Genomic DNA, 24,982 nt, shown 5'->3' with positions numbered 1-24,982 from the left:
AAAAGGTGGAGCATTTCTATTCAGACTGGAATCCTCGGTAGCATTGCTAACAAACCCAGCTCGCACAGAGCCCATTGGAGCTGTTTCCATGGAGACGTCCTTGTTTATACTCCACTCTTTCTTGTCCTTCAGTGCACACGTGTATCGGAGCCGTGTGTTCAGCTGTGCCGTGTATACATCAGGTGCTGCCATAGCACAGGCACCAACACTGGGAGCCTCCCGTCCTCCATTTCTTACACTCTCAAATCTCCTCCCTAGCATATCACGTGTTCTTTGCAACAATAATAAGAGTCATCTCTCATTTGTTGAGCATGCTGCCACTGAGGGATGATTCTGTAACCTCTACCATTCTATTCACAGACAGGAGTACATCAGGCTTCGGGAAGGTAAGACTTGGTATTGTGGTCTCATCACATCTAAGGATTGTTAGCTCTTTCTTTCCATCTGTGTGTAGAATACTCAAAAGTAATAAAACTTCTCTTTCCTTGGTTAAAATTTAGCTTTTGCCATATGACCTTAAAATTGATAACAACAGTAAAACTTCTCTAAATTTGCGCTGTGGAGCTATGGAGGAATGTTTAAGCATACTGTTCTGTCCGTCTTTTCAATGGCCACGGGTGCTAAAAGGTGCAATTAGATCACATCCTCTAGTGGTAGAGTGAAACATCAGAATAAAATATATTTTAAATAAATTTTTTTTTACATTATAAAGATAATAAATTGTCATTTAGGAACATTTAGGAGATATAGAAAAAGACGAGGGAAAAAATTCTCAGCCATGGACTATACTCAAGCTTTTAGAAATCAGTTTCTGCTAAAAGACCCATGATGTTTTTACTGGCTTCTCCCTCACCCCGACTTATCCAGTGATTGCTTCATTTCTCTGCTCTGCAGACTCTTCTGCCCCATGTGCCCAGGAAAAGCCATCATTCTTTGTGCTAGCAATCAACGTCATTTAAGGCTTTCACGGAGTGAAAAGGACTGGTGAGTTACAGCCACATCATCTCCTATTTCACGTGGAAATGCCGCATGACCTAAACATAATCCACCTCACATTCTTTAGTCTGGAAACAGCTTCTTCACTTCAGCTGCCTCCCACGCGTGTTCATACCCATCGTCCCAGGGTTTCTTGTTAACAGAACTCTAAAGTTTACATCCATTTCTCCCTCAACAGGTGCAGAGCTCCTTTGAAGATGGTCCTACTAAAATAGGGAAGAACCAGATACAAATCCTGTCCGTGTGCAGGACACAGGCACAGAAACACTGAGATGAGGCAGAAAACAATAGATAGTTTAAAAAGAAAATGGAAAGAACAACTCTAAAACCGCTATACATAGACACTGTGATTGAAAGGTTAAGTAAATGGATGGCAGGTGGTGGGCGCCAGGTTTCTCACTGCTGGAGTAGGAGATTTCAGACAAGCGAGGGAGGAGGCTAGAATGATCCGTGCGAAATGGATTAGAGCTGCAGACAAGAGTTTAGCTTAATACGAATGTAGATGGATACAGAAACAGTTATAGAAAAATATGCACACGCAGATTAGTATGAATACATATTTTCTTGCTCTGTGAGCTGAGAGGGCCTGGAAGCAACTACACTCCAGTAGCAATAAGCACACACCCGCAGCACCCAGATCTTGGTTTCTAATACAATTCTCTAATAAAAGGGACCAAGGTTCCTCGGAGAAATGGCTGGTTCCAGGACTAGGGCAGGAAATATACAAGATGAACCCGGAGTCTCTTGCCATGCCGGAAAGTATGGAAGTGCTAAAAAAACGAATAAAAAACAAACACAGTGATGGGGTATGTGAAAGGGACACAGAAATCAGTTGAAGAATCTCCCAATGGCCAAAGATGAAATGATTTGAGCAGAAATGAAGTAGTGGGTTATAATCCAAAATAAGAAATAAGTGAACATGAGTTCATACTGATAAAAATAAAATATTGAATAAGTAAATAGATAAATGGGGGAGAAGAGACACGTCTCCTGTGTGGAAGCATGCAAAGTATTCTATGTAGGTATTCTGCCCTCAAGGAGGGGAAGCCTAACTCCCACTTCTGAAGGGTGGGCTCGGAACAATGACTTCCATGCAAAGGGCAGAGTATAGAAAGTAGGAAACAAGAGGAACTTTACAGTGGAGCAATCTGACAAACGTGCCCTCAGCCAGGTGTCAACAGTGATCAGTCGTGTTGGGAGCATGTGCCCTTGACATGACTTCAACTCTATGGTCTTCCTCTCAAAAATCCATCACCCCATTTCATCATAAGAAAAACACTAGACAAATCCCAGTTGAAGGACATTCTATGAAACACCTGACCAATATTCCTCAAACCTGTCAAAGTCATTTGACAAGGAAAAGTCTGAGAAACTGTCACAGCCAAGAGGAGCCTAAGGACACATGACAACTAAATGTCATATGATGTCCTGGATGGGGTCCTGGGACAGAAAAAGGATGGTAGGTAACAGCTAAGGAAATCTGAATAAAGTATGGACTTTGGTTAGTAATAATGTATCAATATGGGTTCACTAGTTGTGACTAGTGAATGCATCATACTAATATAAAATGTTCACAATAGGGCAAAAAGGTATGTGAGAAGGCTGTACTATTTCACCATTTTTCTGTAAATCTACAACCCTTCTAAAATAAAAAGTTTTATCTAAAAACAAGGAAATGGAAAGAGCTATGGAGATTCAGAGGAGAGGTTAAAACTCATTTTTACATCTATCACCACATTTGATCTTCAGGACAAAAGTGCTGTTCCTGTGTTAACTGTGAAGAAACTCAGTGAAAGTCAGCTATTTATCCAGTGTCACAGAGCAAATTTGGTTGATGTATGTATGTGGGTGTTTATTCTATATTATTTGCTATACTTTTCTATCTTTGAATCTTCTTACCCATAAAAATAATCACTACTGACTCAAAAAATGTGACAGCAGAGAAGTTAGAAGAAGAGAAGCTCTCCTGTTTACATTTAGTAACCAATGCTATCGTCTGCCTGGTGCATAGGGCTTTCATAATGCGTGCACCATCACCTCGGTCTACACCATAGCCTGTCAATGCTCAGAGCAGACTTTCTTCCCCCATTTGGCAGAGCTGGACCCAGGCACCAGAGAGAGGGGCCGCATGCCAATCAGAGCATGAGAGAGGTATTGATATTTGGGGAAATTTTCTCTCCTTCTCCATGTAATTTTGGAGTGGGGCTGTCAGGTAAGAATCTTCACCTTCCGCACCCACAGAGACTGGCCTGTCAGAGACCCCTGGTCCCCTAGACCTGGGCTCCATTGAGGTCCATTTAGGAACCCTGGGGAAGACAGAGAGTATTTTTCTCCTTCCAGGATTGTAACACAGACTCTAAAGTCCTAATGGTTCAGAGACCTTCTCTCCACCCAGGAAGAGGTCAGGCACGAGATTTATGCAAACTTCCAGGAAAGAAGGTGTGCTGGGGATGGAGAAGCACCTCCAGTGGCCCTGCCTGCCCCCACGACCTTGAGTCATTCACTATGCAAGCAAACAGATCCCCCCTTTGCTTGCACTGTTTTGTTAGGTTATCTGTTAGCTTATTTTTTTCACATCCTTTCACACATCTGCGAGCCATGGAAGGTTCTTGTCAAAAACACCTGAGTGTCTTTCAAGTGCCGAACACTGACAATGCCAGCCCAGCATCAGAAAGAATGACCCATTATCATCTGTCTGTTTTTAGAAGGTAGTGTAAGTGCTGTGGCAGGTGTGTACTAACATTTTAGTATCAAGGCACACATACATATGTGTGTTTGTGTGCATGTGTGTATATATATATATATATATAAAATCTAAAACCTTACATTTGTATAACCTAAATGTCTGTTGAATTAATAAGTAAAGGAATAAGTTAATGAGAAATAAAAGTCACCAAAGTCAGAAGCCCACTGTCTTGGCCCCGAGGACTCCGCAGGCACATCTCAGCCCAGGGCAGACCCGTTGACGCGTTCCCACACACTTTGCTGTCTGCTCCTCTGATAACGCGTTACCCTCCGAACTCCATCTGGAAGGTTATCTGTCCTGAAGATGGGCCAATTAGAGTCTCTCATCCCCCACATCCTGTCCTTACTGCAATCCTCCATAAAGCCCTGCGGCTCTTTCTGTTTAATGCTTTTCTTCTAAATTGTTTTAGGGGAATAAATGGGATAAATTATATATATGAAAACTGTTTCCCCATATTTTGACATCTCCTCTTGCTCACGCCCCATGGAGAGTTCTGGGTGAGGGCCCTTTGCACATTCTGGAAACTTTGATGACAGCTGGGAGTCATGAGTTTGGTTTTTCCTTCGTCTTTCCTTGAATTTTATTTATTGCACAAACATTATTGAGGAATGAAAATTCTAAAACTCTCTGACATCCCACAAACCTAATTTGTAAGCATTTAGATTTCTGCCTGCGCTGAAGGAGCGGTTGAGGGTGATGAAAATTTTCTGTATCTTGGTTACACAACTATATTCATTTGTCAAAACTCATCAAAATGTGTACATAAAACTGTGAATTTTACTAATCATAAAGTATATATCAATAAACCCAATCAAAATATATTTTTAAATAAATGTCTGCCTGTGCGCTCTCTTGCAGATATAATGTTGTAGTGTTATAATAACAGCATATATCTAACTTTCTCAGGACTCTATTCCCACCTGATGTACTTTTAAGAGCCTCTCCACGTTGCTGCATTGTCCTGATGCAGCGATTCTGAGGAGCCGCTATCCAGGACAGTCCGGTCTCTAACCACTGCACAGACACAATGTCTGATCCAGTGAGATCACATCTCGTAAGATCTACAGCTTTAAGATACTTCTTGGTGTTAGGAAAGTAACTCACTATAAAATTAATTTAGAAGTGCCACCAATCCGAAATTCCTGTTTGACCACCGAGGAATCTTGAGGAGTACGAGTCTTTAGAGAGCAGAATTACAGCTAGGCGTGGAGGAATCAATGCCTCTGAGCAGGTCAACTTCAGGTGTCTCCTCCCTTTTTTCTCATTCTCCCAGTGTGAGGCCAACAAGTCCACTGCTCGTATACTTTTTAGAGATGAAATGCACCAGCTATGTTGCTCTTTGTACCTATATGTTTCAGTGGACACTGAAGTTAAACATGTAGATAGGAATAGAAAAGGAACCCAGACAGAGGAACCATGATCCTTTCCAATTGAGTTAAAGACAGAACATTTGTGTTATCAGTGTCTGCTCATCACTTCACATTCTTCTCATAGATTATTTCCTTGGTCTATTGCATAGTCCCCCAGGACATTCATAATGGGTAATAAAACCTATGGAGCAATAAAAAAATCCCAAGGCTCAGATCCCACAATGAGCCTTGCCCCTGGCCCACCAAATGGCCCTCTTTCAATCCCAAAAGCAACCACTGGATGCTTTCTATGATTACCTCCTCCCATGGGCCTTGCATTCCTCCAATTTCTCCAATTTCAATGACCCATCACATTGTAACGTCCCAGTCTTCTAAACCTCTCAATGTTCTGCAAACTCTTCCAACTCCAGAAACCCCAGAGGCAGGGGTGTAGGCCAAAGCAGACACTGTAAAGGACAAACGGTGCCATTTCCTTCCTAGGCGATAAAAAGAGAGTCATCATATGGAGCCCTTAATGCAAGGAATTATAAAGGAGTTGAGAAAGTGAACCACTTCTGCAAGGCAGGAAGAAGTGAAGACATGATCAGGAGGCCAGTGGAACTCAGATACTTCTAGGGAGACATCAATGGAGTCAAGAATACAGGGAGGCTTGGTTCAGGCTACGAGGGGCAACCCACCAGGGAAGCGAGGTCTTGAGGAAAACACAATGTTAGGGCAGGTGAAGAAGTGGTCATTTCAGCTGAGGGGAGCAGCATGAAGGAGGCCTACAGGGAGGAAAGGGCGCTACAGGTGAAGAGGATGGGCGACAGTCACAACTCAGGAAGGGGTAGACGAGATGAGGCAATGGGGCTTACCTGCAGACAGCCCTGGGCCTTAGGCAGCTTCCTTCCTAGTGTGTGACTTCTGAAGCTAATGAAACTGAAACCTGTGCCCCCTTGAAGCCTGTCCCTCACACCCGACACTCATAGGGACTAGCCCACTGGGAGCTCTGGTGCTGAACCCGGGTGGTTCTCTCATTACACATGTCCCCACACTCTTGGCATTCACGAGGCTCTCCCTAGTGTGGGTTCTCTGCTGTACTATAAAGCAGAAGCCACAACTGAGCATTTTCCAACATTCATTTCATTTGTAGAATTTTTTTTTTCCAGCATGGAATCTCTCACGCTGAGTAATACCCAACTCTGACAGAAGGTCCTGCACACTCTACTTTCTCTGATGCCGAATAAGTTTTTAGTCGGGTCTGCAGATTCTTCCCACAAAGGGCTGCTCTCCACTCTGAAGTTTCTGTTGCTGGAGAAGGTGGGGATTTTGATGGAGGCTTGCCCACATTCTTGATATAAGTAGAGTGTCCTCCTCAGTGTGGATTTTCTGATGCGATGACAGTTTTGGGCTATGCCTGCAGGCTTGTCCTCATTCTTTACACTCTAGGGCTTTCCCTCAGTGTCAACCTCTGGTACTGGTGAAGGTCTGAATGCTAACTGAAATATCTGCCACAATCACAACATGTATAAAACATCTGTTTTCTAGAAATGCTCTGAACTGCAATGAGATGTGTGCTGATGTTACTGCTTTTCCCCAACATATTGGCTATCTCCTCTTTCAGTAGTGGAGGATTATGACCCTGGGCCATCACCTCTGTGAAACATCTGTTCTTTGACTGTTTTCTTCCCTGTGTCACACAGCTGGGCTTCTCTAAACTGTCCTTGTAATCAGGGTGATGGGAACATCCACCAACACCTCTACTCTCAATATCAGTTTGTCGGACCTGGATTCTTCCAAAACTTTCAGTTGAGGAGTTGGGTTCTCATTCTGTCTTGGTCTCACCACCTGCACAGGCACCTCTCACAACTTCTCCCTCCGCAGGTGCCCCAGAGCCCGAGCCTCCAGGTGCTTTCACTCATGTGAACTGGGCTATCAGCCTAAGTTTTTCCTTCACACACCTTGAGCACCACATCAGTTAGTGCTATAATTTTTGTTTCAGCTGTCAAATATGATGTAAGAAATTCATGAAAAGTCTATTCTGTTTAGATAGTCTAACATCTTTATATTATATTTATTCTCACTTTCCCACTCAATTCTTTCAGAGCAGGTCAGCTAGCAACACATTCTTTAATTTTCCTTCGTCAGAGAATGTTTTTATTTCCTCCCTATTCCTGCAGCATACGTTTACCATGTAAAACATTCACGGTTTGACAGTTCTTTTCTTTCAGTACTTGAAAAATATGGTGCCATGGCCTTCTGGCCTCCATGACTTCAGATGAGAAATATGCTGTCATTTGAGTAATACCTGCTTTCTTCTGGCTGTTTTTAAGAATTTTTTTTTTTTTTTTGTCTTTAGTTTTCAGAGGTCCAATTATGATGTGTTTTGATTTGCATTTATTTGGGTTTATCCTGTTTGGAGTTCACTCAGCTTCTTGAATCTGTAGGATTATGTCTTTTGTCAAATTTGGGAAGTTTCCAGCCGTTATTTCTTCAATTACTTTTTGAGCCTCACCTTTTTTTCCCTCTGGAACTCCAGTAAATGTTAGTTCTTCTGTTACTATCTCACAGACAATTTTCTCACCATTTTTCAGACTGAATTATTCTATTACTCTATCTTAAGTTCACTGATTCTCTCTTCTCTCATATTCATCCTGCTAACAAACCTATCCAGTAAGTTTTAAATGTCATTTGTACTTTTCACTTCTATCATTTCCTTCAGTTCTCTGTCATATCTTCTATTTCTTTGGTGAGATTTTTCTATTTTTTCATTTGTTTCAAGAATATTTGTAATTATTTATTGCAGCATTTTTAAGACAGCTGCTTTAAAATCCTTGCCAGACAATTCCAATATCTGGTTGTTGTCAGTGTTAGCATCTGCTGTCTTTTGTCATTCAAGTTGTGATTTTCCTGGTTCTTATTATGAGTGAATTTCCATTGTATCTTGAAAATTTGGCATACAATATTAGGAGACTCTGGCTCATACTTTAGTCTTCTATTTCAATAGGCAGTAACTGTTTAGATTTAGTATGCAAGTCCTTGGTTACATTTGTGAGTTGTAGTTCTAATGACAATTTAATTTTCAGATACCTGGCAGTACTATCCTGTTCTGCTTTAATCACATACAGCTGGTGGGGCTTCTACCCAGATCCTACTTGCACTCTCTGCAGGGGCAGATTGTGTCTCCCTGGGCCTGGTGTGCCTATGTGGGTGGTACAGGCAGTGGCCAAATGCATATGAAGTTCTTCCCCAGATTGCCTGGTGCCATTAAGTGGGGGCCCATGGGATGGAGAGTGTTTCCAGGGACCACTCTATCATCATAGTGCAGACGGGGCCCTCAGACTGTCCATTCTAGTACCACACACGGAGGTGAAAGCTCTCTCCCCATGGCATGAGGTGCTGCTGGGTGAAAAGGGGGAGATGCCAGCCCAGGGGTCTGAGACTATTTCCCTAGTCCCCTCTCTGAGCCAACCACTGTGTGCATAATTCCTGCTCCAGTTTGCTGGTGCTACCAGGCGTGGGAAGTGCCTACCTGGGTCATATTCTTCCCCTGGGAGGGCAGGGGTCAGGAGACACTAGGTTTCTGTATTATTCTTCAAGTCCTGGGGTAATTAGCCAGTCTGACATCCTCTTTCTCCCCTTTGTAGTTTTTTTTAATGACTTGTCTACTATATTATTTCTAGGTATTTTAGTTCTGCTTAGTGGAGAGGAGCAAGGAGAGATGACCTCTATACCATCTTGTCCCAAACTCACGATCACCTATTTTTGGAAGCCAAGAGTTATTGGAACACAGCTATACCATTTATTTACATAATGTCTATGACTGCTTCTCACCATAATAACAGAATTGACTACACAGAATCACAAAATAGTCCATCTCACCCAAAAAACCTAAAATATTTACTACTGGCCCTTTACAGAAAGTTAGCTGACCTCTGTTTCAGACATAGTCTTAAAATCAGTAAGAGTTTAAAAACCCACTACATTGGAATTTTGATAGGGATTGCACTAAATCTCTAGGTGGCTTTGGATAATATGGACATTTTAACAATATTCATTCTTCCAGTCCAGGAACATGAAATATCTTTCAATTTTTTTGTGTCTTCTTCATTTCTTTCATTAAATTCTTGTATGAAAAATACAGATCTTTCATCTCCTTAATTAAATTTATTTTAAGTATTTTATTCTTTGTGTTGCTTATTGCAAGAAAACAATGTCTGAATTTCTCTATCTAGTAGTTCATTGTTGGTGTATAAAAATGCAACTGATTTTTGTATATTGATTTTGTATCCTGCAATTTTACTGAGTTCATTTACTTAGTTTAAAGTTGTTTTGTTTATAAAATTTCTTTAGAAGATAGTTAACTTTTCTATTTAAGCAAATCACTAACGGTGAATTTTGGGGTTTATAACAAAAGAGGAAGTAGAATTCATGCCAACAATAGCACAAAGGTAGGGAGTATATTTTCGTAAGGGTCTTACACCATGCAGAAAGTGCTTTAATGTTATGTGGAGGTAGATTGTGATGCATTAAAGATGTGTACTTCATTGAGGAATAATATACAATGTATATATCTATATATATATATATATAGATATATACACACACACAAGAAAATGTGCCCATTTTAGTTGTGCATTTGGATGTGTTTAAAGGAATTAATACCCCTGTGTAATCACCACCACAAACAAGATTAAAAAAACAGTTCCAAGATCCCAAAAGTTTGCTTTGCCCCTTCTCAGTCAATCCCCCACAATTCCAGCACCAGGAAACTACCGATACACTTTCTGCAATATAGGTAAGATTTCCTCCTCTACAGTTTCAATAAAAATGGAATCTTACAGCATGCATACTTTTGCATCAGGCTTAGTTTTCCTTGGCATGAGGAGATTTATTTATATTGTCGTGCCTATTCCAGCATTACGTTTCTTTTTACAGATGAAAAGTGCTCTGCTGTATGACCATATCACAGCTGGTTTATCCATTCACTTATTGTTGAACATTTTGGGGAGTTTTCCATTTAAAACCATTATGAACAAAGCTGCTATGAACACTTGTATATACCTTTTATGTAGATATATGTTTTCATTTCTCTTGGGTAAATACCTAGGAATAGAGTCTCAAGACTGTATGGTAAGTGAATGTTTAACCTTAAAAGAAACAATAAAATTGTTTTCCAAAATGTCATACCATTTTCTCTTCTCAAAAGAAATATATACTAATACTAGGTATTGTTAGTCCTTTAAATTTTAGTCATTCTAGTGAGGGTTTAGTGGTTTCTCCTTGTGGGGAAAATTTGCATTTCACCAATGACTAATGACGTTGAGAATCTTTTAAAAGATTCTGGGATAAGAGTGGAATAGGACACACTAGAAATCTGTCTTCCTACCTATACAACAAGTGCACTGGTATAATCTCTCTGATATAATTATTTTGGAATTCTGGAGACTACTGAAGGCTTGCAACTACCAGGGGAAGGCATAGATTGTAAATTGTAGTTAATTTCAGCTCTTAGCACAGTAGCACCAACCCACCCCCTACCCCAAGCTTTGTGGCAGGTAGCTATGCATGTGTTTCTGGAGTAGCTTGCATGCGGCTTGCAGAAGCTAGAGTGGGCACAAAGGACCTTGTCCTCCACATATTAGGAATCTGTGCTCTGATTGCTGATCACTGCTTCTGATAAGAGGTGCAAACAAAGAGGCAGCAGCCATTGTTGTTGCACCCACCCTAATTGTCGCAAGCCCCTCCTCCTCCAAATGAAATAACTTCTGGGGGATTTAAAAGGCCAGCAATTTTTTCCCCTTCATTTTTCTCTTTTTCACCTTTTGAGAGCCAGACATTGAAGGCAAAGACCTCCAAAAGTAACTACATGTATGGTGGAAATTAGAAAGATACCATGCATGCTGAAGGGGAGGTGCATGCTCAGAAAAGACCAGAGAACACCTGAGGTTTACACCTCAGGCTGATTACTGGCACAAGAACAGCCGACAATAATCAAAATAAAATTAACAAAAACCATAACAAAACCTAGCAAACCCTGAGTAAGAGGGAGAATCTGACTTCCAGAGTTGCCACGTTGTTAGATTCAATCGTCCAGTTTTCAACAAAAATATCACAAAGTATACAAAGGAACAGAAAAATATGGGCCATTCCAAAGAAAAAATAAACCAACAGAAATTGTCCTTGAAAAGACATGATTGTGGATCTACTAGGAAAAGATTTTGAAACAATTGGCTTAAAGATGCTCAAAGAACTAAAGACATATATGGAGAAAGTAAAAAAATGATGATGAACAAAATGGAAATATCAATAAAGAGATATAAAACCTAAAAAGAAGCCAAAAAGAAAATTCTAGAGCTGAAAATACAATAACTGAAATGAAATTTTCACTAGAGGAATTCAAAGGCAGATTTGAGCAGGCAAAAGAAGAATCAGTGAATTTGAAGATAGGACAATAGAAATTATCCCTCTTTCTGAGGGACAGAAAGAAAAAAGATTGAAGAAAAGTGAACAGAGACTAAGGGACCTGTGGGACACCATCAAGCAGACCAACAAACACATTGTGTGAGGGCCAGAAGGAGAAGAGAGAGAGAAAGGGGCAGAGAGGATATTTGAAGACATAACAGCAGAAAACTTCCCAAAATTAATGAAATACATGAACATATACATCTAAGCTCAGTGAACTCCAAGCAGGATGAGTTCAAAGAGACCCACACCAAGACATTATAATCAAACTGTTAATTCGAGATAAAGAGAGAATTTCGAAAACAGCAAGAAAGAAGTGACTTGTCACATACAAGGAATCCACCATAAAATTATCAGCCGACTTTCATTGGAAACTTAGCAGGCCAGAAAGCAGTGGGCTAATATATTGAAAGAGCTAAAAGAAAAACCTGTCAAACAAGAATTCTATATTCAGCAAAACCGTACTTCAAAAGTGAGGGCGAGACGCCAGCCCAGTGGCATGGTGGTTAAGTTCGTGCACTCCAATTTGGCGGCCCAGGATTTGCAGGTTCAGATCCCAGGGGCAAACCTATGCATTGCTTATCAAGCCATACTGTGGTGGCATCCCACATATAAACTAGAGGACGATGGACACAGATGTTAGCCCAGGGCCAATCTTCCTCAGCAAAAAGAGGAGGATTGGCAACAGATGTTAGCTCAGAGCTAATCTTCCTCATCAAAAAAAAAAAGAGTGAGGGAGAAATTAAGACATTCCCAGAGAAACAAAAGCTGAGAGGTTGTTATTACTAGACCTGCCCTGCAAGAAATACTAAAGTGAGTCCTGTAAGCTGAAATGAAAGAACGTTAGACAATAACTCAAAGATATATGACTCAATCAAGATCTCAGTAAAGGTAAATACATGGGTAATTATAAAAGATAGTATTAGTGAAAAATAGTGTGTAACTACTTTTTGTTTTTCATATGATTTAAAAGAAGAATAAATTTTTTTAAGTTATTGATCTAAAAGATAGTATTATTGTAACTTTGGTTAGTAATTCCACATTTTTATCTACATAGATTAAAATATATATTAGTTTAGATTTTTGGACACAATGAATAAAGATATGATTCTCTGGCATCAACAACTGAACAGAGGGTGGACAGAGCTGTAAAGGAGCCAAGTTTTTGTATATTATTGAAGCTAAGCTAGAATAAATTTAAATTACAGTGTTATAATTTTAGGGTGTTAAATGTAATCCCCACAGCAAACACAAAGAAAATAGCTAAAGAATGTACATGAAAGGAAATGAGAAAAGAATTTTGATATTTCACTGCAAAAAAAATCAGCTAAACACAAAAGAATAGAGTAATGCAGAAAATGAGGGACAAAAAACCTGTAATGCATATAGAAAACAAACAGAAAATGACAGAAGTAAGTTCTTCCTTATCAATAATTACTTTAAAATAAATGGATTAAACTCTCCAATAAAAACACAGAAGTCAGCAGAATGGATCAAAAACATGACCCAACTATACCCTGTCTATAAGAGACTCAATTTAGATCCATATGATTTCATTTATATGAGGTATTTAGATTAGTCAAAATCATAAAGACAGAAAGTAGAATGGTGGTTTTCAGGGGCTGGAAGGGAGGATAGAATGAGGAGTTATTGTTTAACGGATATAGAGTTTCCGTTTCGCATGATGAAAAGATTTCCAGAGATGGATGGTGTGATGGTTGCACAACAATATGGCTGGTACAGAATGGAGCTGGCTAATATAAGATGGAGCTGGCTGGTACAGGATGGAGCTGGCTGGTGCAGGATGAAGCTGGATGGTGCAGGATGGAGCTGGCTGATACAGGATGGAGCTGGCTGGTACAGGGTGGAGCTGGCTGGTACAGGATGGAGCTGGCTGGTACAGGATGGAGTTGGCTGGCACAGAATGGAGCTGACTGATACAGGATGGAACTGGCTGGTTCAGGATGGAGCTGGATGGCGCAGGATGGAGCTGGCTGGTGCAGGATGGAGCTGGCTGGTATAGGATAGAACTAGCTGGGTAGAGCTGGGCCAGAGCCTGGGCTGGCACCACTGGTTCTTTTCTCTCAGTTTGGGGCAAGTCTTACTGTTGGGCCTCCCTCCTTCCTTATGCAAGTGAATCTATTTCAAAATAGGTCAAAAAGAAAAAGGTTAAAAATATAGAGACAGACATGTGGATGGACAGATAAACTAAATAAGGAAAACTGCTCCAGAAAGAAGAGAAACCCAAAAAGTGGGACGGTAACTATTACTTTTGACAGAGGTCTCCTACTCTGCACAGCCATTCCTCTTACTGCTGTGACACTGGCTGGTACAGGATGGTACAAATTAAGGGATTCATTGCCCTGAGCATCCTCACTAAGCCAGTTGGGCCTGTCAACCGACAAGAAGGTAGAGTGCAGGCTGGTGAAGGAGGAACATCTATGGTCGGAGCCGTGTTATTTCCCTCGCAGGGATGCATCCCCACAGCTCTCATGGAGGCCTGGGGGGATGTTCCAGATGTGAGTGCAGCTTGGGGAGTCAGTGACTGGATAGGAGTAACTCACAGCAGCTGGAGATGTCTGAGCCACGAGTCCCAGAGACTGCCAGCCATGGACTAACAAAGCAAGAAGTGTCCCGGCTTTCCTTGACACGTCAACACGAGGAGTTGGGGCTGATGCTGCAGACAACACAGACCAAGGTGCTATCACTGATGAGCTGTTCACAAAAACACCAACCTTCTTAAATCACAGAAAGCAGAAGGAGGAGGCCTGGGGCAGGGGGGATGGAGAGGGAGGGAGGGAGGGCTCTTCCTCACAGAACTTCCCTCTCTGTTTTGCTCATTTGTTGTGGTTCTCACTGTAGCTGTGGTACCAGCAAGTTGGGACCATCTGAGATATCAACAACCGTTTTAAGTCTGCCCAAAGGAAAAAGATGAATGACAATCTGTACAGTTTTCAAACCAAGCTGCAGAAGTCAGGTTGTGAGCCAGAATACCAACTTTGAAGGAGTCTCCAAAGCCTGTGACAAGCCAAAATGGAAAATTCATTTCTTTCCCCAGTGGAAGCTCTCTGCCACAGCCATCCTGCGTGTAAACCCCATCACCGCAGCATTTTTGCAGTGTATAGACTGAAAAAATGACCAGTCTGCTATGTCTTGTGGTATTCGAGCTGACAGGGAGCAAGCCTTCCCAGCAGGACCTGCACGGGGCCAGCAGGGTGATTCTCGAGGAAGGGAAATTGAAGCCACAGCTCGTGTCAAACAATCAGACAGAAGGAGAGCCTGCAGCAGGATGGGAGAGAGAAAACGGGGAAATATGCATTTTCCACTGAAAGTTGTTTGGAAAATATCTATTTGATGCACTGACCATTCTAATGTTATTTTTTCAGGATCACATGAAGGCACATTGTATTATCAAATCATTTTGTAAAAGCAGTTTCCTTTCTCAGAGAATATTGATATACTAGCTTACAAATATCACAGAGCAGTCACAATATCCTCAAAGATTTTGCCTTTCTCCAAAGTTTGCTCTGGTCAGAGGAAGACTACTTCAAACGTCTTCCACAGGCTTTCTTCCATGTTTCCATTTGTTTCTATCCCAGTTTACTTGGGATGCGTCCTAGAATGATGTGCTCGCATCATACAAACGTTGTGGGAAACATCCCCACCCTGCCACCCACCTGCTGCCTTCATGCCCCAAGTGCCTGCCAGGTGTCGCTCAAGAATTGCCACCTCAGTCTGTCCCTATGTTCCTCACACTGCACCAAGAGGGTTGGTCCAAAAACACGTCTGCCCACAAAAATCTCCGGTTGGAAAGCTTCACTCCTCAGACAAGGTTCAACATCATTTAGCTGGCTCCCAGGCCCTGGACATGTTGCCGGCAGTCCCCACAGGGCCACCTGGAGCCCCTCTCTCTGCTGCTCTCCACACCCTCTGCATGCCGGGCTCCACCCTACTCAGGATCATGGGCAGCATGGACTCTTCCAGGACAAGCTTCTCTCCTGCCTTGTCCATCAACTTCCGTGCATCCTGCAGGGATGAGGCACGTCTTCTGCATCAGGACTGCTAGGTGGGCACCAAATCCATTTCTTCTTCCTTCTTGGAACACACAGCTCACCCACGGTACAACAGAGTTCTGGGGAATGCAATGCAAGGAGCAGTATGGTGACACTCCTCACCTGGTTCATACACATCTCCTGGATTCTCCTCCTGAGAGACAGTGATACCATGGCAGCAGGCAAGCACATGTTGGACATCCAAGAGCAGCTGCCAGCCTGGCCTCTGAATGACCCCATGGAAGAGAATGGCTGCGACCGTAACACTAGCCCTGGTGTGTTACATAGGAGAGAAACACAATTCTGGGGTTTCAAGCAACTAAAATGTGGGGCTGATTTGTTCCCAGCCCTAAATCATAGATATCCCTTCTCTGACTCCCCCAGACTGTCAGAGAACCTTCCCATGTCTCTCTCCAGATGCTATACTAGTGTTCATTGCACATTCTAAGAATGTGGTAAAATGATTATTTGTGGAATTATGTTTTTCTATATGGGTATTCCTCTTGGAAGCATAAGCTCTATGGGAGATTTTTAACCTAGCACAAAATAAGTGATCAATAAATATTTGCTGAATGAATGGATGAACAGTAAGAACCTCTACTTGTCTTTTCTCACTGAATTGGTTTAGTGGCCTGGAGTGGCAGTCATCATTATCCTCCTTACAGATGAGTAAGCAAGATGAGTTATATAATTGGCCAAGGTCCCACAGAACAACAACGTTAGTGCTGAGATTTCAACCCAGGGCCTCTGTCAACTCTGGTACCTGGGATCAGAGCAGGGGCATAGATTTTAATCAGATGTCGCTTCTGCTCTCCAGGCCCTCACTCTGTGACACAGACTGGGGCACAGCAAGGAAGGCGGATGGCATCCATCCGGACTTAGAAAATGGAGAGTACTTTGTGCACAAGAGGAGGAAGGGCATGGAGGGGTATTACAGAAGCACAGAGGAAAAGAAAGGCAGGGTTCAGTCAGAAAGAGGCGAGGAGCTGCAGTGTGGGTTCCCGGGCTGTGACAGGCAAGGACGTGGAGAGGTAGACTCAACGCTCGGCCTGAAGGGCTGTGTTCTCAGGCCAAGGGTTTCAGACTTCAGGCTGTTGGCTAGGTGGGAGGAGGAGACAGGGGTGGAGAGTCTGAGGGTTTCAAGCATGACAGGGGACGATGAGCAGGCTGCGTCTAGAGGCAGGAAGAACAGCTGGAAAGTTGATGAGATGGTCCAGAACCCAAGAGCAGCACATCTGACATTAGGGGGAGCAAAGACGGAAGACAGAGTCGTCTCTAAGGTGGAACTAACAGGACGTGGTGGCCGTGGAGAAGGGTGAGCTACACGAGGAAGAAGAGGAACAGATGGCATGGGGGGGGGGGGGTCGGGTCGGCTTTTGAATGAGATCTGGGTCTGAGTCATCAGGGTGAGCAAAAGCTGACTGCCCCAGACCATTGGGTCTGAGTGTCACTCAGAGCCATGGCCTCAGTCTTCAGAGTCTTCTATACTAGTGGATAGATGAGGGGTCCATCCTCTCACCGTGCAGGCTAACGCCTCGTGCTTGCTGATTTGCTTTTGGAAAATATTATATGAGTAATTTAAGACAGTCAAAGTCTAAGCTAAGAGGTGAAAAATTTATGTGCCTGTGTCCCAACCGAACAAAGCATTTGGTTAAATATGCAATTAACTACTCTAAATCATCTTTTTAAAGAGTCAACCTCTGGATTCAATGCATCATACAGAGAGGACAAAGTTGCAAGTGAGGGACACGTGGAACACGAGGCCGTTTATGTAAAGCTCAACAGCACGCAAGTCAAACAATGTTTTGCTTAGAGAGATATACTTATGTTATAAAGCTAAAAAAGGGAAAGAGACACAAAATGTAGGGAGTAATTGGGGACGTCTGGAGAGCGGGCCTCAAAAGATCTGCTAGACTCTCCTTCTGAAATAAGCATTGGGTCTATTGGTGTTCATTTTATTGTTATTTGTTGAACGGTACAAATAGATTTTATAAATTTTCATGTATATTTCACAAAAAAAAAAATAAAACAAAACAAAACAGAAAAGGATTCAACAGGAGTTCACCCACTCCAGGATAAAAGCAGAGCTCCTCGGTACAGCCCAAGGCACTTCTAATGACTCCACATCCTGGTCACCCACATCTGTGGGACTGGTCCTTCTTGTAGCATCTTTGCTCCAGACTCAGCTCCCTTGTCATCCCTGCCTCACCTGGAATGCGCCTCCTTCTTTCAAGGAATTGGTTAACATTAACCAGACTTTGGGGTCACTCCGAGACTCAGTCCGCCTGGGAATGTGCAGACTCTATGGTTGCTTCCTGCAGCAGGCCCCTGTGCTCATCAAGGTCAGACCACTGGGCTCCCTTCACAGTCTCTCACTGCTCCTGCCACCCAGTCGGGACCTCAGAGCACCAGGACTACTCTCGTCCATTTCTACAATGAAGAAAGCTGTCCATTGATGGGCAAGTCAGCTTTCCTCAGTGAAGGTTTAAGGGGAGAGAACAACAGAGGGAGAGAGAGAAAAGAAAAGAGGGTGAAGAGATAGGAAGGGAGAGAGGAAAGGAGAGAGGGAGGGAGAAGATTGAAGCAAGCAGATACACATCAAATACTAGGAACAGTCTTTTCAAGAAACATGCTTCTGTTCAATTTCTCTGTGAACCATGAGAGTTAATATGCTGTTTAGTGTTTTGTTTCTACATCTCTCTTCTTACCTATTGAACCACTAATTAGTGGAGCATCTGGCAATAAGCTCCACACTTGTATCAGCTGGTGATTCTTCCAAGGAACTGGTACACAGTGATGTTGGCCAGTGCCCAGACTTGAAATTGAGGCAGACATCTGTAGAAGTTCTGGTGCCAGAAGGAGATGCAACTGAATTAACACGATCACTTCCACCCAATTTCAAAGGGGCATTATTGACTACCAATTTCTCCTGTGGTTTTTAAAGTTCAAGTCTGATTAAAATGAGAGCATTTGATGAAATGCAGGACTGCCTTAATTGGTATATTAAGTAAAGTACGAAATAACAGAGGAAAGTTAATACAAATCAAAGAGTGGGGTGGGCTCTGGGCTAAATCCACTAATCCATCACCCTGTTTTGCACAGGAGGAAAAGCGAGACCCAGAAATAACTCCCCATGTCTCCCAGCTCCTTTCTGCTGGAGTGAGGACCAGTTCTCCCCTGAGTCAGAGTTGGATGCCACTTCCTCTCCACCCTCCACCATACCATCTCAAGTGACAATGCTACAAAGAATAGAAACGAGCACAAATTGATGCAGGGTGCTTTTAGCATTTTACACATGTGAACTCAGGGAACACTGTGGCTGACTTGAGATGGAACATGTTCACGATGTCCATTTCACGGATGAGGAAAATGAGGTATGGGGTGCTCCAGCACATCGCCCCAAGACCTACCACCGTGTGAGGTGCAGCTAGGAACTGAGCCCCAGTCTCTCGGACAGCCACCTGAACTTCCCTGCCCAGGAACGCTCACCGCCCTCACTGGTATCACTCACGCTGGAGATGCTCACTCCGTTCCTGGGCTGTCTCTGGACTCTTGCACCTAGGTACTTTCCTGATCATGGGATGTTTTCCAAAGCAGGTCAGAGAAAGAGGTTCAGACACCTACATGGAAAACACATACACACACAAATGCTGATTCCATCTTTCTGAAGAGTCCCATCTAGAAACCCCAAGGTTAAAAACAGCATCCTCTGTAAGCAATCCAATTTATAGGCATGAAGGAAAATGTGCCATCAGATTGCAGCAAAGACGGGCTGCTGCTGCGTGTGCTGGCCACATCGGTTCTCTCTACAGGGGAATGGATGTGAGTGCTTAAGATAAAAATGGGTGTGCATGCTCCAGAGCCAAGTGTTTAAATCGTTCTGCACTGGAGGGCCAAGGAGAATCACCTGTATATCCCGGCACCTGGCATGGTGGTGGGGGCAGGGATGAATGATGCAATGAATCAACAAATGAATGAATGAGGGCTGAAAGGAGACTTAAGGACCACATCTTCAAATCTTTGGTTAGCTACTTATTCTATTTCTGCCCATGACATCCCTAACCAGTATAATCCATCTTGGCTTCACACTTCCAGTAATGGGGAATTGAATTTATTGATGGAGATTTAGAATTGATGGAAAATCTCTCCCCCACCCTTTCCATCTCCCTCCCTCACTTGTTCAAGGCCTCTTTACACAGTAGGCCTAGCACATAAATGACATGGAGGCAATGAAATTATACAGACAGAGGAAATGCTGGACTGTTTTACCAGAATTAGAAGTCTTGGGGGAAAAAAACAATAGGTTCAGATCAACCAATTATCCATTCAGAGCATGTTGTGAAAGTCCGAACAGCCTCCGTGGCAGGATACGGAGAGAAGCTTATCTCTTGCACCTACGGGGTATCTTGTGCTAAAATTCAGACCCAGGATTTAATTGTAATGTTAGCGTTGCTACAAAGAGATCTGAATGTGTACACTCAGCAGAAAGGCTATACCAAGGTGAGGGACCTGACAGGACATTAGGTGGCTGATGCTAAGAATTTTTCTAACTTCATGTTGATGTAGAATTTATGTACATTGAAATGTATAGATCCGAACTATTCAATTAAATGAGTTTTGATAACTGTATGTACCTGTGTAACCCATGCTCCAACCAAGATATAAAATATCCCTGTTATTCCAGAAAGGGCCCCCATGGATCTTTCCAATCAATCCCCACATCCCAAAGACAACAAATGTTCTGATCTCTGTCACCGTAGATTAATTTTTTCTGTTCTTGATATTCATGTAAATAGAATCATGAAGTGTCTGTCTTCTTCCATTCAGTGTGCTTTTGAGCATTATCCTTCACTGCATGTATCAGTAGTTTATTCCTTTGTACTATTGAGTGGTATCCTGTGGTGTAGATGTACCACAATTTATCTATTTTCTTGGTGATGAAAGTTTTGGTCCTTTCAAGTTTGGGGCAATTACAAATAAAGCTGCTTTGAATGTTCTCGTACAACTCTTTTTGAGAATATGTATTTTCATTTCTCTTAGAAAAAATATCTATAGTGCAAGTGCTGAAACATAAGGTAACTGTCTATGTAAGTTTACAAGAAACTGCCAGACCTTTCCCCAAAGAGATGGTAGCATTCTATGTTCTCATCAGCAATGTATGGGAGATCCAGTTGTTCCATAGCCTAACATTGGGCTTGTCAGCCCTTATAATTTTATCCATCCTAAGGGATGTAAAGTGGTACCTCGCTATGGTTTTAATGTGCATTTCCCTGATTACTATGATGTCGAGCACATTTTCATGTGCTTACTGATCATTCACACTCTCCTCTTGTGAACAAGTTATTCAAATATTTTGCTCATTTTTCATTAGATCATTTGTTTTCCTGTTATTGATTTGTAGAAGGTATCCATATATTCTGGACACAGGTCTTTGTTTAGGTATGTGTGCCGTGAAAGCTTTCTCACGGTTTGTGACTTGAATTTTCATTTTATTTTTTCTGTCTTTGAAGAACAGATAGTTTCAAATTTGATGAAGTCTAATTTATCGGGGTTTTTTTCTTGCAAAGTTTGTAATTTGGTGTCTTCTGTAAGAAATCTTTCCCTACCTCAGGGTCATAAAGATCTTCTCCTATGTTTTCTTCTAAAAGTTTTATAGCTTTAGGTTTTGTGTTTAGGTCTATAACCCACTTCAAGTTCACTTTTTTATGATGTGAGGTAAGGACTGAAGTTCATTTTCTCCATGAAGATGTCCAGTTGTTTCAGCATCATTTTTTGAAAAGAATATCCTTCTCCAATTGAATTACTTTGGTACCTTCACTGAAAAGCAATTGGCCTTATGTATGTGAGTGAATATCTAGATTCTCTATTCTGTTCCATTACTGTATATGTCTACTCTTTGCCAATTCTACTACAGATGTTTTGATTAAAAGCAGCTTTATTTCTCCCTTGTATTCTATCATGTTTCATCACGGTAGTTTTGCATCATGATTCTGAAGCTAGTGCACACACATTTAGGATTATCAGAACTTGCTGACGAAATGTTCATAAAATATCCTCTTGATCTTTGCTAACATTCTTCATCTTGAAGTTGATTCTCCTATTAATATCACCACACACCTACCAGTGATTATGGTTTGAATGGTACAGCCTTCCTTCCCTCTACTTGCAACTCATGTCTATATATTTAAAATGCATCTCTTAAAGAACAGCACACCATTGTTTTTTTGCTTTTTTTATCCAGTATGACAACCTCTGCCCTTTAATTGGAGTGTTTAATCTATTATTTGCTTTGGAGAGCATTTGTTTACAGACAGAAGCTCTCTATAGTGAGAAAGCACACAAAGCTATGCTTTTTACAGGGTGCTACATGGTCAAGGCACAGGCAGTGATGGTGCTGTGTGTGCATATTTTGAGTGCCTTTGGCATCACTGAACAAGCTGCACATATTTGGAAGCTATTTGAAAGCACAGCTCTACCTCTACTTCAAAATACTTTTGCCCAATTGCAGCTAAGTTATCCCATTTATAATATACGTATCCACCATGGAGGCTTAGAAACTGTCACCAGTACATACTTGTAACAGTTTTCCAATGGAGGATTGAGAAAGATGTTAATAAACTGTTGATAATATTGAATTAGCACCCATTTCCTTTTTTTAGATTCCAAGAGAATCATTGCCATATATGTTAAAAATTATAGAGCTGGAAAATCTTATAAATTCTAATAGTCATAGGAAAATTGGAAATGCCAGATCTTTATCCCAATTCCCTATTCGTAAACAGAAGAAATAATAGACATATATTCCAATAATGCATGTTTTTGGAACCAGGCAGGGAACATCTGGAACAGAGCTTCCTGTAAGTCCAAGAGTATCCCAGGACGAGCTAAGAATTACTAGAATGTTCTGGGTGGGGCATGGAGGGCATTATTTGGTCATTGAGAAGAAGGAAGGGGGAAGAAGGAAGATAACAAAGCAAAGGAAGAAAGAGTGAGGCAGGAGCAGAAGAGACTGTGATGACAGACCTCAGAACGCCAGGGTACACAAGCCCAAATGGCTCCAAATCCACCCTCAGAGGTGGTAGAGGAGGATACAAGAGAATAAAAGGAAAGAGAGTTTCATGTTTGAGTTGTTTTCTCTGAAGCATGAGGTAAATCACCAATCCACGATAACCCAAAACCTCAGTGAAATCTGGTATTTTTGTTAACAACTCCTTTTTATGTAGAGATCAAGGAATGTCACATCAGGTTGACATGCATGGTACAGGTATAGGGACTGGAGGAAGAGAGATGGTGGGAGCAGAGAGGGCTAGAAATAAACTACAGCCAGTGAGACGAAGGCTTGGAGCTTCAACAAACTGTGGGATTCAAGTTCTAGAGGTCTTACTGAGCTCTCCCAGGCCGGAAGATCAGAGCTGGCATCTCAATTATACCCAAATACTATTATAGATGTTACAAAGCACTTTTTAGTATGGTTTCTCAGTTGATTCTCATAAAAATCTAGGTGAGCTAGCCTGAGAAAGCATTTTCCCCCACAGGAGAGGAGGCAGCCTGGGAGAGCACCATCAGACCATGCTGTTTTGTTTTCAACAAAAATTATAAGCCATGCTAAAGGGCCAAGAAAGAGACAAAACAAGCATCAGAACCAGCCTAAGATATAGCAGATTTGGAAATAATAAGGTGGGGAATTTAACTCTGATGAGTATACTACAGGCTAAAATAGAATAATTAGGTATCATGCAAGTTTGGACGGGTAATGTGGGCAGAAATATGGAAACTGTAAGAAAGAAACAAAAAGAAATGCTACAAATCACAAAACACTGTAATGGAAATGAAAAATGCCTTTGATGGGTTCATCAATAGACTGGGCACAGCTGAGGAAAGAATCAGTGGAATTGAAGATTGTCAGTATAAACTTCTCAAACTGAAATGAAAAGAGAAAAAAGACTGAGAAAAAAAGAAAAACAAAACAAAACGTCCAAGAAGTGTGCAAAATTTTCAAAAGGTGTGATATGTATCTAGTTGGAATACTAGAAGGAGAAGAGAGAGAGAGAGAAGGAGAAGAAATATTAGAAGAAACAATGGCTGAGAATTTTTCAAAGTTAATGACAGACTCAAAATCAGAGATCCAAGAAGCTGAGAAACACTAACCAAGGTAAATACCAAAAAAAACTGCACCTGGGCAGATTCAAGCTGAGGAAAAGCAAAGGCAAAGAGAAAATCTTGAAAGAAGCCAAAGAAAAATAATCTTTATTGATAGAGCAACAAGAATAAGAATTACATTGACCTTTTGTCAGAAACCAGGCAGCAAAAACAAAGCAGAGTAATATTTAAAGTGTTGAAAGAAAAAAAAATACCAACTTAGAATTCTATACCCAGTAAAATTGTCCTTCAAAAATAATGAGAGGGGGGAGAAGTCAAGATGGCGGCATAAGCAGACTCTGAACTCACCTCCTCCCGCAGACACAGCCAATTTACAACTACTCGTGGAAAAATTACCCCTGAAGGAAAACTGAAAACTGGATAAGAGGAACTCCTGCAACAACGGACAATCCCAATTGAGGTGGAAGAGGCAGAAATTCCCATCTGGAGAGACAAAACGCCGCCTTCACAAGCCTCCAGCTTCACGGCGCCCGGGGACCAGCCCACAGATACGCAGCCCTCCCTGGAGGTGTGGGGCCCTGAGCCGGGGAACGCTCCCACTGTGGGCATTTTGTGGACCCAGCACAATCGAGACGAGTGGTATAATATCTGACTTTGCCTGCTACTAAAACATTGGGGAGTACCCCCAGAAAAGCTGGTTCACAAAGAAATTAAAACCAGCTCTTAAAGGGCCCACATGCAAACTCACCCATTTCAGAAAGCAATGGTAAAATCACCAGAAAGAAAAGTGCACAGTGCTTGGGTGAAAAGAGACTCACCTGATAGGCCCTGAGTGCATCTCGGTGAGAGGTGAGACCTTTCCAGGGACTGGGACATTGGCGGCGGCCATTGTTGTGGCCTGGTGTGGGCGTGCTGATACAGACACCATTGGAGTTCTCCCTGGGGCCTGCTAGCCCAGGTCTGCCCCACCCACTAGGGCACTTAATTTAATTTAATTTAATGCAGATCTGCCAGGGCAGGCAGCCCACCCTAGAGACTGGTCCCACCCAACAACAAGCCCTCAGGCAACATTTGGGCCTGCATAGATTGGTGACTGGATTCTCTGAAGCCTGGCAACTGAGCCCACTTCAGTGGGGCAGGGTGCACAAGGAGTGGGTGGAGAGTGTGGGTCTCCCACCATGAAAAGACTGGGTCCACTTGAGGAGGTCGGGGTGAGCACACAGGGCAGGACTGAGTTGACTGTGTGTGGACCTGTGGGCGGCAGGGCCTGTCAG

The sequence above is a fragment of the Ceratotherium simum genome, chromosome 1 (genome assembly GCF_057802395.1).
Source record: "Ceratotherium simum simum isolate JZ-2026a chromosome 1, ASM5780239v1, whole genome shotgun sequence".
Classification (NCBI taxonomy): Eukaryota; Metazoa; Chordata; class Mammalia; order Perissodactyla; family Rhinocerotidae; genus Ceratotherium; species Ceratotherium simum.
Note: the sequence above shows the minus strand (reverse complement) of the source record.